Raw genomic sequence first — 15,273 nt, 5'->3', positions numbered from 1 at the left:
ATTTGCCTTCTCTGGGCCTTTGTTTACTCATCTATAGAAGAAGTTAGGTGGATCAGATTATGTCCAAGTTCTTTTCAACTCTAATTCTTAGTATCCTCAGGTATCATAGCCAAATCTTTAAAGTTGTGTCGTGCAATATCTGAGCACTTTGTAGAAGGGTCATAGATGTAGAGCCAGAAAGAACCTTAGAGATAATCAACATTTATTTTCTGGATGTGGAAAAAGATGAAATGACTCATAGAACTAGGATTTGAACATCTGTCTTCTGATTGCTTATGCAGTGCACTTTCCACTGGCCCACCTCATAGTTTGAAACAGAGGTCTCCAAACTCTTTTCACTCCATCATTAAAAAAAATTTGGGGGGGAGGGCAGAACCAAGATGGCGGAGTAGAAGGATGGACCTGTGGAAGCTTTCCCCCCATAGCCCAAAAAATACCTGTAAAAAATTACTCTAAACAAATTCCAGAGCAGCAGAACTCATAAAACAATAGAGTAAAAGCCCAAGCAGCCACACCCCAGTATACTGTTTCAGTAGACGGGTCAAATCAGGTTCAGGGTAACCAAGGGTTCTCAAACCCATTGGTGAGTTAGGGGAGTGTCTACCCCAAGGATGTGAATACTTCATCTGGTGGAATGGGCAGATGAGAACAATTTGTTCCAACAGCCATGAAGGCAGATGAGGCAGGCGATGTGGAGTGCTTAGAGCTTGGTTAGATACTGAAGACGCCAAGGTCATCCACTGTATCCTGAGTCATCGCCAGCCATCTTGACTCTGTCCTGCCACTGGACTGTGATGACTCTGGAGGAGAGAGTGAGGCTGACAATTTCATGCAACTCTGCCTCACTTATATTCAATTTATGCACAAATCAAAAGACATCACCCCCTGTGGTAGAACATTCTGAGCTCGTCTTGGTCTGATCAGCCACAGTTGGATACGCTGAAATTTCACTTTACAATGGTGATGTCATTTTGGTCCTCTTCAGAAATGAAGGACACAACCAACCAATCAGAGGGGGAAAATTATATATGTATCTGTGTGTGTGTATGTATGTATGTGTATATTATATATGTGCAGGTATGTATATGTACATGAGTATATGTGTGTATGTGTATATATGTATGTATGCATATATATGTGTGTGTATATATATATACATACATAGAGGGCACAGGGTGAGCTGAATATGAAGGGAAAATACCTAAAAAAATAAAATTTACTGTTGAATGGAATGTACTAGGAGTAAGAGACAGGGAGAGATAGAATGTAGCAAATCATCTCACATACAAGAGGGAAGAAAGAGCTTTTACAATGGAGGGGAAGAGGGGGGAAAGGAAATAATTGAGCCTTACTCTCATTGGATTTCACTTAAGGAGGGAATAACACACACTCAGTTGGATATAGAAATCTGCAGGAAGGCAAGGGGGAAGGGAATAGGAGAGGGAAGATAATAGAAGTGACAGCAAATTGGGGAAAGGGATAATCAGAAGCAAACACTATTGTGGGAGGACAGGTCAAGGGAGAGAATGGAATAAATGAAGGGCAGGATAGGACAGAGGGAAATGTGGTTAGTCTTTTACAACATAAGTATTATGGAAGTGCTTTGCATTATTACACATATATGACCTATATTGAATTGCTTGTTTTCTCACTGAGGAGAGGGAGGGAGGGAGAGAATATGGAACTCAAAGCTTTAAGAATGAATGTTAAAAATTGTTTTGGCATGTAACTGGAAATTAGGCTATAAAGACAATGGAGTATAGAAATCTACATTGCCCCACAGGAAAACAGAAAGGAAGAGAGATGGAAGAAGGGTTGGTAATAGAAGGGAGGACAGACTGGAGGAAGGGGTGGATGGAGTGCATGCTGTCTTGGGGTGGGGGATGGGGAGAGATGGGGAGAAAATTTTGAATTCAAATTCTTGTGGAAGTGAATGTTAAGAACTGAAAAATAAATAAATTATATATTTTTAAAAATTGAGAATGCAAATTAATATATGTACATTTGCACATTACATATTCACACATATTACTGTATCGTTAATTATTCACATTATGCAAAACAAGATATTTTAAAAGCATGAACTAAATATGGAATAACATTTGATTTTTGAATCAATAGTGAGCTCATTGAATAGAGGAGTGATATTGTCATACCTGAACATTAGGAAAATCACTTGGCAGCTTTGTAAGAAGATGGATGAGTATGGAAAGAGACTTGAGGCAGGAAGAACAATTAGGAAGCTATTGCAGTAGTCCAGATTAGAGATGGTAAGAGCCTGTAGTAAAGTGGTGGCTGTGAGAGTAGCAAAGAGAAGGGATACAAGAGATGCTATGGCAGTAGAAATGACTGATTGGATATGTGGGATGAGGGACTGTGAGAAGGAAAAGGTAAACCAGAGATTGTGAGCCTAGGTGAATGGAAGGGTGGTGGGAGGCTGGAAAAAAAGAAAAAGGATTAGAAAAGGGGTGGGTTTGAGGGAGAAAAGACCATGAGGAGACCTGCATCTGTCCACGCCTTTTCATCCTGTGTGATTCACTCTGTCTCACCCAAAATGAAAAGGGGGGAAGGTGGGTTCTTTCTTACAGATCACTTCCCTAGAAAACAGTTTACCTTCTGAGGATCTTAGCCATAAGGTGATCTTGGGGACAACCAGTGGGCATGTTGGAAAGGGTAGAATTTTCACAATGGCACCTGCATGGCTAATGGTATGGACTTGGAGTACAGATTAGGTTATAACTCCCCTGACAATCAAAGACCTGGCCCAGAAGGGAGAAATTTTATAGCTTACACAGTGGAAGGGAAGAGGTAGAAGTGGAGGGGCATCTGGAAATGTGGGCAGCTAGGTGATGCAGTGAATACAGCACTGGGCCTGGAGTTAAGAAGACCTGAGTTCAAATCCAGCCTCAGACACTTCCTAGCTGTGTGACCTTGGCCAAATCCTTTAAACCCTATTTGCCTCAGTTTCCTAATCTGTAAAATGAGTTGGAGAAGGAAATGGCAAACCACTCTGGCATTTTTGCCAAGAAAACCCCAAATAGAGTCATAAAGAATGGGGCATGACTGAAATGACTCAACAACAACTAGAAAGAAAGGTAGTTGTGGTTGTGTTAGAGACAAACCTCATGATTGGTCATTGAGCAGAGGGTACAATATGACTCATCTTCCAGTCCTCTGACTAGTTGATCGCATGTCCTTTGGCCCCACTTTGGAGATCATTGGTTTAGAGGGGCAGAGTCTACGAGTACTTGAGGGATTAGGGGAGTGAGAAGTCGGACCTTGTGCTAGACCTTGGAGAATGGATGAAGTTTGGTAAGGGGGGAGAGAGAAGGGCATCCCAGAGGAAGGGGATAGCATCAGTGTTTACAGTATTTTTCTAGGAGGAATAAAGACTTTGAAAAGAGTTCCTGTCTAATTTGAAGGAAGAATCACTGACAATCCAAATTAGCAAACACCAGCATTGTCTCCGAGTCATTTAGAACTAGATTGACTGTCTTCTGTCCATGTACTGAGCCAGGTGAGTCTTGCATGCCTAGTGTGAACTGACTAGATTACAAAGCTTTGCTGATGCAGCTGCAGGAAAGTGCCTGAATTCCCATTCATCCAGGAGCCTCCCACCATTTGAAAGGATAATTATCTCCATGCAGCTCTGACAGGTTCCCATCTGCTTACAGCTGAACACTGTTTTTAAAAGCCCCAGAAAAGGAGACTCACTAGTGACGGTTTGATGGGCTCACTCAGCTACAGAGGGGAGGGAGTGGAGATAAAAACCAGATAAAGAGGTAGGGGAAGGAGAAGAGAGAGACAGGGACAGAGAGAGATGTGGGAGAATGGGGAAGAGAAGGAAGAAAGCAAAGTGGAGAGATAGTGAAGGAGGAGAAAAGGGGAAAGAAATAAAGGGAGGGGAAAAGATGGGCAAAGAGAAAAAGAGAGAGGAGAGAGGGAGAGGAGGGAAGGAAAAGGAAAGAGAAAGGAAGAAAAGAGAAAGTAGAAGAGAGGGAGAGAGGAAAGGGGAGAAAAAAGAGGGAGAGGAAAGGACAGAGACAGAGAAGGACAGAGAAAGAGAGAAGAGGAAGGAAAAAGGGAGAGGAGGGCAGAGGGAGCAAAAATGGAAAGGAAAAAGGGGGGAGAAAGAGGAAGAAGAATTTGAGATGTTAATAAATTGCATGTAATCTCACTCTTCTCCATTATAACACATACTTCTCTGTGAAACTGGTGGGGGTTACTTGCCAGCTGGAGACTGAAAGTATTCCCAGGCATGGTACCCATTATTCTGGAACATGCTATGAAATGCTATTTGTCTGTAAAAGGAGAGTTGAAATTACTATAGGGAGGACGATGAGAGAAGAGAATTAAGAAATGTACACCTCCTTTATGTTTGTATCAGTTGCCCAGCTCTGTGTCTTTCCCTTTCTATCATAGCCTACAATACAATGACATCAGAGCCTAGAACATTGAAACTATCCACTGACAGGGGTCAAAAAATGGCCCTTTTGGGAGCAGAGCCCAGCCCTGCCTAGGCCCTCACTGCACTGAGAGGAGCAGATCCGAGCAGGCTTCAGGGACAGAATCTCCAGCGGCCGAGCAGGTCCCTCCACCCGTAGGTGCCAAAGGTCAGTGAGAGGGTCTTTTCAGCTCGCTGAGAGGGGAGTGGGGTGTCCCCATAACTCAGGCCCCCTCGGGAGGCAGCAGCAGACAGGGGGCTCCCAAAGCAGGCAGGAGCTCGGATCCATTGTTGAAGGTCTCCACATAAACCCCCTGAGGGAACTGAGCCTCGTGAGGCAGCCCTGCCCCTACCTGAGCACCTGAAGTTAATGTCACACTGAATAGCAGCCCTGCCCCTACCCAAAGCTCTGAGGCTGGGAAGCAGCATTTGAATCTCAGACCCCAAGAGCTGGCTGGGCAGATCTGGAGGCATGGTGGGTGTGGAGAGGACACTCAGAAGTCAAGTAACTAGCTGGGAAAATGCCCAGAAAAGAGGGGGAAAATAATAAGACCATAGAAGGTTGCTTTCTTGGTGAACAGATATCTCCTTCCATCCTTTCTGATGAGGAAGAACAATGCTTACCATCAGGGAAAGACATAGAAATCAAGGCTTCTGTATCCCAAACATGCAGAATAAATATTCAATGGGCTCAGGCCATGGAAAAGCTCAAACAGGATTTTGAAAATCAAGTGAGAGAGGTGGAGGAAAAACTGGGAAGAGAAATGAGAGAGATGAAAGAAAAGCATGACAAGCAGGTCAACACCTTGCTAAAGGAGACCCCCAAAAAATGCTGAAGAAAATAAAAAAAATAGGCTGAAAAATAGGCTTAGAAAATAGGCTAACTCAATTGGCAAAAGAGGTTCAAAAAGCCAATGAGGAGAAGAATGCTTTCAAAAGCAGAATTAGCCAAATGGATAAGGAGGTTCAAAAGCTCACTGAAGAAAATAGGTCTTCAAAAATTAGAATGGAACAGATGGAGGCCAATGACTTTATGAGAAACCAATAAATCACAAAACAAAACCAAAAGAATGAAAAAATGGAAGATAATGTGAAATATCTCATTGGAAAAACAACTGACCTGCAAAATAGATCCAGGAGAGACAATTTAAAAATTATGGGCCTACTTGAAAGCCATGATCAGAAAAAGAGCCTAGACATCACCTTTCATGAAATCATCAAGGAAAACTGCCCTGAGATTCTAGAACCAGGGGGCAAAATCAATACTGAAAGAATCCACTGATCACCACCTGAAAGAGATCCAAAAAGAGAAACTCCTAGGAACATTGTAGCCAAATTCCAGAGTTCCCTGGTCAAGGAGAAAATATTGCAAGGAGCTAGAAAGAAACAATTCAAGTATTGTGGAAATACAATCAGGATAACACAAGATCTAGCAGCTTCTACATTAAGGGTTTGAAGGGCGTGGAATAGGATATTCCAGAAGTCAAAGGAACTAGGACTAAGACCAAGAATCACCTACCCAGCAAAACTGAGTATAATACTTCAGGGGAAAAAATGGTCTTTCAATGAAACAGAGGACTTTCAAGCATTCTTGATGAAAAGACCAGAGCTGAAAAGAAAATTTGACTTTCAAACACAAGAATGAAGAGAAGCATGAAAAGGTAAACAGCAAAGAGAAGTCATAAGGGACTTACTAAAGTTGAACTGTTTACATTCCTACATGGAAAGACAATATTTGTAACTCTTGAAAGTTTTCAGTATCTGGATAATGGGTGGGATTACACACACACACACACGCAGAGACAGAGAGCACAGAGTGAATTGAATAGGATGGGATCATATCTTTAAAAAATGGAAGTAAGCTGTGAGAGAGAAATATATTGGGAGGAAAAAGGGAGAAATGGAATGGGGCAAATTATCTCTCATAAAAGAGGCAAGTAAAAGACTTTTTAGTGGAGGGAAAAAGAGGGGAGGTGAGAGAAAAACATGAAGTTTGCTCTCATCACATTCGACTAAAGGAAGGAATAAAATGCACACTCATTTTGGTATGAAAACCTATCTTACAATACAGGAAAGTGGAGGAGAAAGGGATAAGCAGGGTGGGGAGGATGATGGAAGGGAGGGCAATGGGAGGAGGGAGCAATTTGAAGTCAACGCTCCTGGGGAGAGACAGGATCAAAAGAGAGAATAGAAGCAATGGGGGGCAGGATAGGATGGAGGGAAATATAGTTAGTCTTATACAACACAACTATTATGGAAGTCATTTGCAAAACTACACAGATATGGCCTATATTGAGTTGCTTGTCTTCCAAAGGGAATGGGTGGGGAGGGAAGGATGAAGAGAAGTTGGAACTCAAAGTTTTAGGAACAACTGTCGAGTTCTGTTCTTGCTACTAGGAAATAAGAAATACAGGTAAAGGGGTATAGAAAGTTGTCTGGCCCTACAGGACAAAAGAGAAGATGGGGACAAGGGAAGGGAGGGATGATGGAAGAGAGGGCAGATTGGTGATAGGGGAAATTAGAATGCTTGGTGTTTTGGGGTGGGGGGAGAGGACAAATGGGGAGAAAATTTGGAACCCAAAATTTTGTGAAAATGAATGTTAAAAGTTAAATAAATAAAGTTTTTCTAAAAATGGCCCTTTCTAATTCTTGGTTTCCATTCTTCTCTCTGGGCCCACCCATTTTGCTTTATTTTTAACACCAAAATGAAGTGTCCTGCAAAAATTCAAATAAATGCTTATTGAAAGAAAGAAAGAAAAAGAAAAAAGGAAAGAAAGGAAGGAAGGAAGAATAGATGACACATTTGATAACTGTAGTTCAGACTTTAGTTCAGTTTTTAGCTATGCTTCTTAACACACTACTAATTGCCAGTTGTCTACCTCTTAGGATCTCTCCCAGAGCTTTGAACTCTCTTTTACATTATTCTAATTTTGCATTACAGGATAGAGGATCATAAATTCACAAATTTAGAGCTGCAGAAAAATTTAGAGACCAATATTTATATCCTCTACTGAGAGATTGTGAGCATATGACCCTTGTGAAAAGAGTACTGGATCTGAAGTCAGAAGAGCTGGGTTCATATGATATCTTCACTGTTTATTAGCTGTGTAACCCTGGGCCAGTCATGGGGCTTATCTTCAATATGACCATTGTTGTTGTCCAGTTGTTTTCAGGCTTATCCAACTCTTCCTGACCCCATTTGGGGTTTTCTTGGCAAAAGTATTAGAGTGATTTGCCATTTCCTCTCCAGCTCATTTTATAGATGAGGAAACTGAGGCAGAGTGAAGTGATTTGCCCAGGGTCATACAGTTATTAAGTGCCTGAGCCCAGATTTGAACTCAGGAAGATGACTCTTCCTGACTCCCGGCCTGCTGCTCTATCTGTGCCACCTAACTGCCCTAATATGACCATAATTATCCTTATTCTCCAATACTCCCGCATTCTATCCCCTTCCTCCATTATGCAAGCTCCAAACCTCCCCCTTTCTGATCCAGGGCTTACCAAGTCTGATCAGTTATAACTTAATTGATAGGGGTCCCCCACACTGTCAGGTGCATAGGTACCCTTGGGGCATACCCATTCCCTGCCCCCAGATCACTCCCTGGCTGCCATTCGCTCCAGGCAATGACCAGCCAATAGGAGCCCTGTTGTCTCTGCCTCCCTTTTCCTTTGGGATAGGGCAGAGAGAATCACACAAAATGAACAGGTATGGCAGATGAAGAATTCACCATATTATCTTTCCCCCAAATTCATCCCTCTTTTTTCATGTCCCTGTTCCTTTCCAGAGCACCATCATCCTTTCAGTCACCCTGTTTCCCACCATTAGTGTTTTCTTCAGCTCCCACATATCCAGCTAACTGCCAGACATCTTGTCCTTTCTACCTCCACAACACCTTCTGCTTCTATCCCCTTCTCTATACCCACAGACTTTCCTCCAGGTCCTCATCCACTCTCTCCTGGACTACTGGCAACAACCTCTTAATTGTCACCTCTTCCTCAACTCTCTTGCCTCTCCCATCCCTCCCAAAAACAGCGGCCAAAGCGCTTTGAGGCCAATCATGTCACTCCCTTACTCAGCAAATTCTAAGGGCTCCCTACTGAACATATATTCAGTATTATATATTATTTCATACTTAGCTTATTCTTTTTAAGGTTTCTCCATTTTTATATGTTTTGAAATGAGGTTGGCAATTAGTACAGCAACACACATATATGCTTTTTTAGACAAGTAAATATATGTATAGGGAGTGTATGGCATAGCTAATGGAATGCCCGGCTTGGAGTCAGGAAGAGTAATCTTCCTGAGTTCAAATCCAGCCTCAAACATTTCCCAGCTGTGTCACCCTGGTCAATTTCCTCATCTGTATTAAAAAAAAAAAAACTGGAGAAGGAAATGGCAAACCACTAACTGTGTGACCCTGGGCAAGTCACTTAACCCTGTTTGCCTCAGTTTCCTCATTTGTAAAATGAACCAGAGAAGGAAACAGCAAAACTGCTCCAGTATCTTTGCCAAGAAAACCCAAATGGGATCACAAAGCGTCAGCCACAACTGAAAAGTGACTGAACAACCACAGAAGCATCTGAGAAGGCTACACAGAAGAGTTGGCCCTAAATTCACACTAGGTCTTGATAGGAAGGGAAACTTTTGACAGACAGAAGTAAGAAGAAATTTACTTCAGTTATGAAGAACAATATGAACCAGAGCACAGGGGCAGAAGACAGTAGTGCAAAATCAGAATACAAAGTAGCTCAGTGTGGCCAGAAAATAGAATGTGCAAAGGGACATAGAGACAGCTGGTGTGGTGGAGTGTGTTAGAGGTGGCATCAGGTAGACTTGGGTCCAATTCCCAGCTCAGCTCAGAGGTGTAACCCTCGGAGAAGCCACTTAATATCTCTGGGCCTCAGTTTCCTTACCTGTAAAATGAGGGGGTTGGATTGGATGACCTCTAGGGTCCTTCCTACCTCTCAGTCTTGAGAACTAGGAATAGAGTAGGGTAAGATGGGAGAGTCAAGTTGGAGTTGGATTATGAAGGCCCTCTGATTCAGGGGCTTGTACTTAGCCCATCAGGCAATAAGGAATTGCTGTAGGCTGAAAATTAAATCAGTCTGCTTTGAGGAATGATCCACCCTTCTAGGCTACCCATGCTAACAGCTACCATCTCATGTGGGAAACCCAGGGAAAATGGCCTTGCTTTAATCATACAGATATTCTCATCAGGGCCAGAAGACCACACCCTGTGATTTCACTTGCTGCCATGGAAGCCTCCAGTTTAGTTTCTACAGTTCAGGTTTCCAATTTACTGAGAAGCCCATTCTGTACTAAGGGCATGAGGAGGAGGGACTGTTTTCCAGGGTGTATCACTCATTAAAACCAATGTAATCCCTGAAGGCCTTGCCCAACTGGAAAGACTTAAAATCCTGGCTCAGTCTTTAAATCTTTGCAAATTAAAGAATTCTATTAAAGAGATGTCTATTAAAGGGATCTATGAACAGACTGGCCACGCCAGGGTAAATTTTTAGCCACAGCAATGCCCCCCAAAAAAACTATCAGCGGATTGTGGTATCAGTGGAAGAAGCCTCTACACTAAATGAATCACATATCAAATATTAACTTCTGAGGGGTAGTTAGGTGGTGCAACAGATGGAACACCCTTGCCCTGGACCAGGGTTCAAATCTGGCTTCAGACACTTACTAGTTGTGTGGCCCTGGACAAATTAGTTCACCCCGATTGCAAAGAAAGAACTCTCAACTACTTCCATAATATGGAATACCACCATAATATGGGCCTTTATTTCTTCTCTCCTGATCTATTACAGTAGATTTCTTATTAGTCTCTCTGCCTCAACTCTCCCCACACTCCAAGTCATCCCCAGACAGCTACTAAGTGATTTTCCTACGCAAAAGATCTGAGCATGTGACCACTCTACTCAGTTAACTCCAGTGGCTCCCTATTACCTCCACGATCAAATATAAAACACATTGGCAGTTAAAGCCTTTCCCAGCAGGCCCCTTATAATATCTTTTTACTTTAGTCTCTTCTATATACTCTGTGATCCAGAGTCACTAGCATTCTTCCTGTTTTTCAGACACCATATTCTATCTCCTGTCTTTTCACTGACTGTCCCTCTCCCCACCTCCCCCCTCTCTATGGCTAGAATGCTCTTCCTCCTTATATCCTGGTTCCTCTGGCTTCCTTTAAGATCCAGTTCCAGTCCCACCTTCTGCAAGCAGCCTTTCCTAGTCCTTTCCCCAGCTCCTCCCCACCCTCCACCCCCATACATTGCTAGTTCCTTGTCTCTGAAATTACCTTCCAATAACATTGTATCTATATTGTATGTATGTAATTATTTGCATATCTCATTTAACAACTTTTGGGCTATTTTTGCCTCTGTTTGTCTCCCTAGTGCTTACTACAGTACCTGACACATAAGAAAGTAAACAATAAATACTTTGTTGATTGATTGACTGATTCTTACTAAAGTGTACCATGGCCAAAGCTCCTGGTTTAATCTTGTAGTTTGACCCTTTTATTCATATTTCTTTGCCTATACTTGGAGTTTCCTCTGGGAACCTCAACATATAGACCAGATCTCCACAGATGTGAGTAAAAGGATTCCTACTTTCTCTGAAAACTTTAAAATAACAACAGATATCAGATAAGTAACATAAAGGAACCACAGTAGTCCATAAGCAATTGGTATAACTCTCTTCCTCTTTAAGCTGAGTTTCATCTTTCATCCCAGGGACCTGAATTGGCCTCCAGCCTTATAACATTATGATAAGGGTTGAACTCCTACTGAAGAAAAATGTACTTGGAGTTGCTGGAGACATGACACCCCTGAGATCCAAGTGAGTCCCATCTTCATGCTAGGGATGTCTGCATAAGAACCGAAGTATCAACCAAACCACCGAAAACCTACACTAGCACCTCATTGTGGTGGGAAGGCAACTCTGGCTTCTCAAGACTATGCTCATTGAACCACAAGCTCTGTGAGATCCTATCTAGTTGGAAAAGTTTTGAAAAGAGGTTCCATACTAAACTGTGAGTCTCTGTTCTCCAAGGACTAGCCTGCCTAAATTAAGTGACTCATATAGCCCATCCGCCAAGGATTGGAAAGTTAGCAATATGGGTGAAGGGTAAACCAACTCTACTGAATCCTAGATCCTTGAAAAATCACTCAGTCCCAAAATATTCGCTGAAGGCCTGTGTTGTGCAAGGCACTATGGTAGATGCTTTTAGAAAAGACAAAGAAGTACAGGAATTCTCATTTGCCCTTACGAGCTGACTGGGGAAATTTGACCTCTCCACTTAAAAAAAAAAATCCAAGGCAGTACATAACAAATGCCAACTGAGTAGTACTGACAATACATACCACTGTTCAGTGTAGGGAAAGATGGGCTTCAGCTGGAGTAGTCAAGGAACCTTTTACAGAAGAGACAAATTTAAGCTGATTCTGATCGTCAGAATTTTAATAGGCAAAGAGGAGAGAGGACATTACAGAACTATTTGTTGAGTGTTTTATTTCTTGATGCTTTCTAATGTCAAATATTGCATGCAAAGAAAATATGGTGTTGAATGAAATTCAAGGTAGAGAATAAGATGTTTCAAATGAGTTCATCTTATTTCAAAAGCAGGTGTGCTAAACGATCATAATAGCTAGCATTTACATATTGCTTCAAGGTCTGCCATACTCTCTCATCTCATTTGATCTTCACAACAACTCTGGGAGAGAGGTGCTATTATTGTCCCCATTTTACAGATGAGGAAATGGAGGCAATCAGAAGAGAAATGTTGAAGGTTAGATTTGAATTCTAGTCTTCCTGACTCCAAATCCAGCTCTCTATCCATTGTGCCACCTAGCTGCCCAAAAGAGCATTAAAGAGTGCGGCCAACTAAGAATCACACATTGAGGGGACACCCATCAAGGGAGGGATGACTAAACAAGCTGCGGTACATGATTGTGATGGAATATTATTGTGCTATGAGAAATGACAAGCAGGATAACTTCAGAAAAACCTGGAAAAACCTACACGAACTGATGCTGAGTGAAATGAGCAGAACCAGGGGAATGTTGTATGCAGTAACAGCACTAGTATACAATGAGGAATTGTGACTGACTTAGCTCTTCTCAGCAACAGTGATTCAAGACAATTAATTCCAAAGGACTCATGATGAAACACACTATCCACCTCCAGAGAAAAAACTGATACTCTCTGAATATAGACTGAAGCACACTGTTTTTTCTTTTTCTTTCTTCCTTCTTTCTTTCCTTCCTTTCTGTCTTTCCTTCCTTCTTTCTTTTTTATTCAGTTCTTCTACAAAATGACTAATATGAAAATGTTTTACATGATTGCACGTGAATAAACTATATCAGATTGCTCACTGTCTCAGGGAGGAGGGAGAGAGTGATAGAATTTGGAACTCAAAACTTTTTTTAAAAGTTTTAAAAATTGTTTTAACATGTAATTGGGGAAAAAATAAAATATAAAATAAAAAAAAAAATAGAACCTGTGGTCTAATAGTCCAATATGATCAGAGTACTCATTCCATTGAGAATCATGAAACTGCTCTATTTACCAGAAATGCTAGGGATAAAAATAAGCAATAAGATTTGTAGGAGGATTTCAAAACTATATTTAAAAATATCGGAGAAAACAAGGCAAGGAAACACTCTCAAAAGCCTTATAGCCACCGGGAGGCCTCAGCTGTCTATAAAAGCTCTCTCTCAAGCTAACTTGCCATTATCTGATATAGCAAACCCTAGTGTCATCTGTATACTACATGCTAAAATTCTGTTGTATATACACACCTGAGATGAAGGTTGGCTTAATTTATAGAAAATGACAGGTCATAGGAAAGGGGTAAACATTCCCAAGCTATTTTTAAAATGTTTTATTTATGCTTTTTAAAATCTTGCTATCACTTCCTAATCTCTAACCTCCCCACCTCACCTCCCCACCACCATAGATTTCTCCCTCATAACAAAATACAGGTAAGTTAACATCCACATATTGTACATGGGGCAAGTGTGCCCCATCCTATGCCTATAGTCTGCCACCTCTCTGTGAAGAGGCAGTTGACTTGTTCTCTGGAGTCAAGACTGCTCATTGCATTGATCAGACATTAGATATCGCCAAAGCCATCTCAGATACTTGAAAATGGTTCCAGTTATAAAAGTTGTTTTTGCAGTTTTAGCTCAAAAGACACATTCTCTTAAACTACAGGATTCTCTTGACTTGTAAGAGACCTCTAGTGGTTTCTCCAGTTTTTGTTTTTTACTTTTTGAGTTGGTTTGTTTTTGACTGTACAAGTTCCATTGTCCTTTGACAAGGGAATAAATTTAAATTCTGTGGTCCCAAATGAAAACTTCAACAAAAACTCCCTAGTCCTTTGTCATTTGCAAAATAAACGTATCTCCAGTGGAATGTTCCCTGCTTCATGCAAGGGCCATTTGGGTGGTAATGCTACCTGTGTTCATTAATTCGTGCCAAAGGATACACTAGTCTTGTTCTTGAGTAACACTACTAAAGGAGGTTGCACAACTTCCTCTAGCAATATGTTTCCTTTCCTAGGCTTGACAGTTTGGGATTTGTTTCCCTGTACTCTTTAACTTAATTTGTTCAGAATGTAGCTGAGACTTGAATACTAGTCACATTCAAATTAGAAACCATTTATTATACTCCAAGTCATAATTAGCTATTCTGGTGTCTGAGACAAGCACTGAAAAATGTACCTTGGGAAGCAGCAAGCAAAACACACCTAGATCAACTTTTAAAAATAAATTCAGAAAGAAAATTCTGCTTTTCACTGTTACCTGCCCTGGTGCCCATGCCCATGTCATGCCCCATGTCTAGCCCTGCCTTCACATCACTCATGACCTCCACTAGCTGCTACTGTTGTGGCTTGGCAGATCAGAGAGCCTAGTGGAGCCTGGAGATGAGACCAAATGTTCCAACTGGACCCTCCATCTGAAGACCCTGGTAAGTTCCCTGAGACCTGCCCTGAACCCACTGCTTCTGGAGATAAGCTTCACCTTGACTACATGAGCAGCCTTGAAGACTGACAAGTAGTTGACACCTCTCTGGATTATCAGAGACCCCTTAGTTAGAAAGCGTGGGCAAAAGCAGGTCATCTCAGGCCTGGAGGAGAGCCTGCTGGATATGTGTGGGAGAGAGAGGGAAGGACAATCAGTGCTCCTTACTTAGCCTATGGAAAACACGGATTCTCTCTCTCCCTCTACCCTCAGCCCACCCCTTCTATCCCAAGAGATGCAGGACTGCAGTTTGACGTAGAATTGATTGTGCTGATACAACTCAGCCGTTGGCAAAAGCTGGTGAAAATCATCTTATGGGTATGGGCATGATACCAGCCCAGCTGGGTCTCCTTGGTTACTTGTGGTGCAGCAAAGCCAGAACCCATTCTTTCCAATGAAAAGCTTAAAGAAAAGAAGAAAAAGGGGGGGGGGGGAAAGAAAGAATAAGGAAAGAAGGAAGAGAGAAAGAGAGAGAAAGGAAGGGAGGGAGGAAGGAAGAGAAGGAAAGAAAGAATGAAAGAAAAAAAGGAAGGGAGGAAGGAAGGAAAAGGAAACTTCTTTTCCTTGAAAAAAACCAAAAACAAATTCAATTGCACAGGGAATTGGTGGAGAGGAGGGACTAGGGAGATCTCAGATTCCAGGATACAAGGATACATCCCATGGGGTGGCCACTGCTGAATCTAAGCCAAAGAATGATTTATCTGGTGATAGCACTTAGAGGATGCATGGTGATAGGGAACACACGGATTTGAACCAGGAACTTCTTGATCTGCAGTCAAATGTTCTACTACTGA

At 41.9% G+C, this 15,273-nt stretch overlaps 1 pseudogene; it reads left to right on the top strand.

The window, feature by feature from the left end:
- Positions 1 to 14,877, top strand: part of LOC140523054 (peptidyl-prolyl cis-trans isomerase FKBP11 pseudogene) — a 40,349-nt pseudogene extending 25,472 nt beyond the window's left edge.
- Positions 14,878 to 15,273: the final 396 nt, after the last annotated feature.

This window comes from Notamacropus eugenii, chromosome 2, assembly GCF_028372415.1.
Source record: "Notamacropus eugenii isolate mMacEug1 chromosome 2, mMacEug1.pri_v2, whole genome shotgun sequence".
Classification (NCBI taxonomy): Eukaryota; Metazoa; Chordata; class Mammalia; order Diprotodontia; family Macropodidae; genus Notamacropus; species Notamacropus eugenii.
Note: the sequence above shows the minus strand (reverse complement) of the source record. Positions and strands in the feature narration are given on the sequence as shown.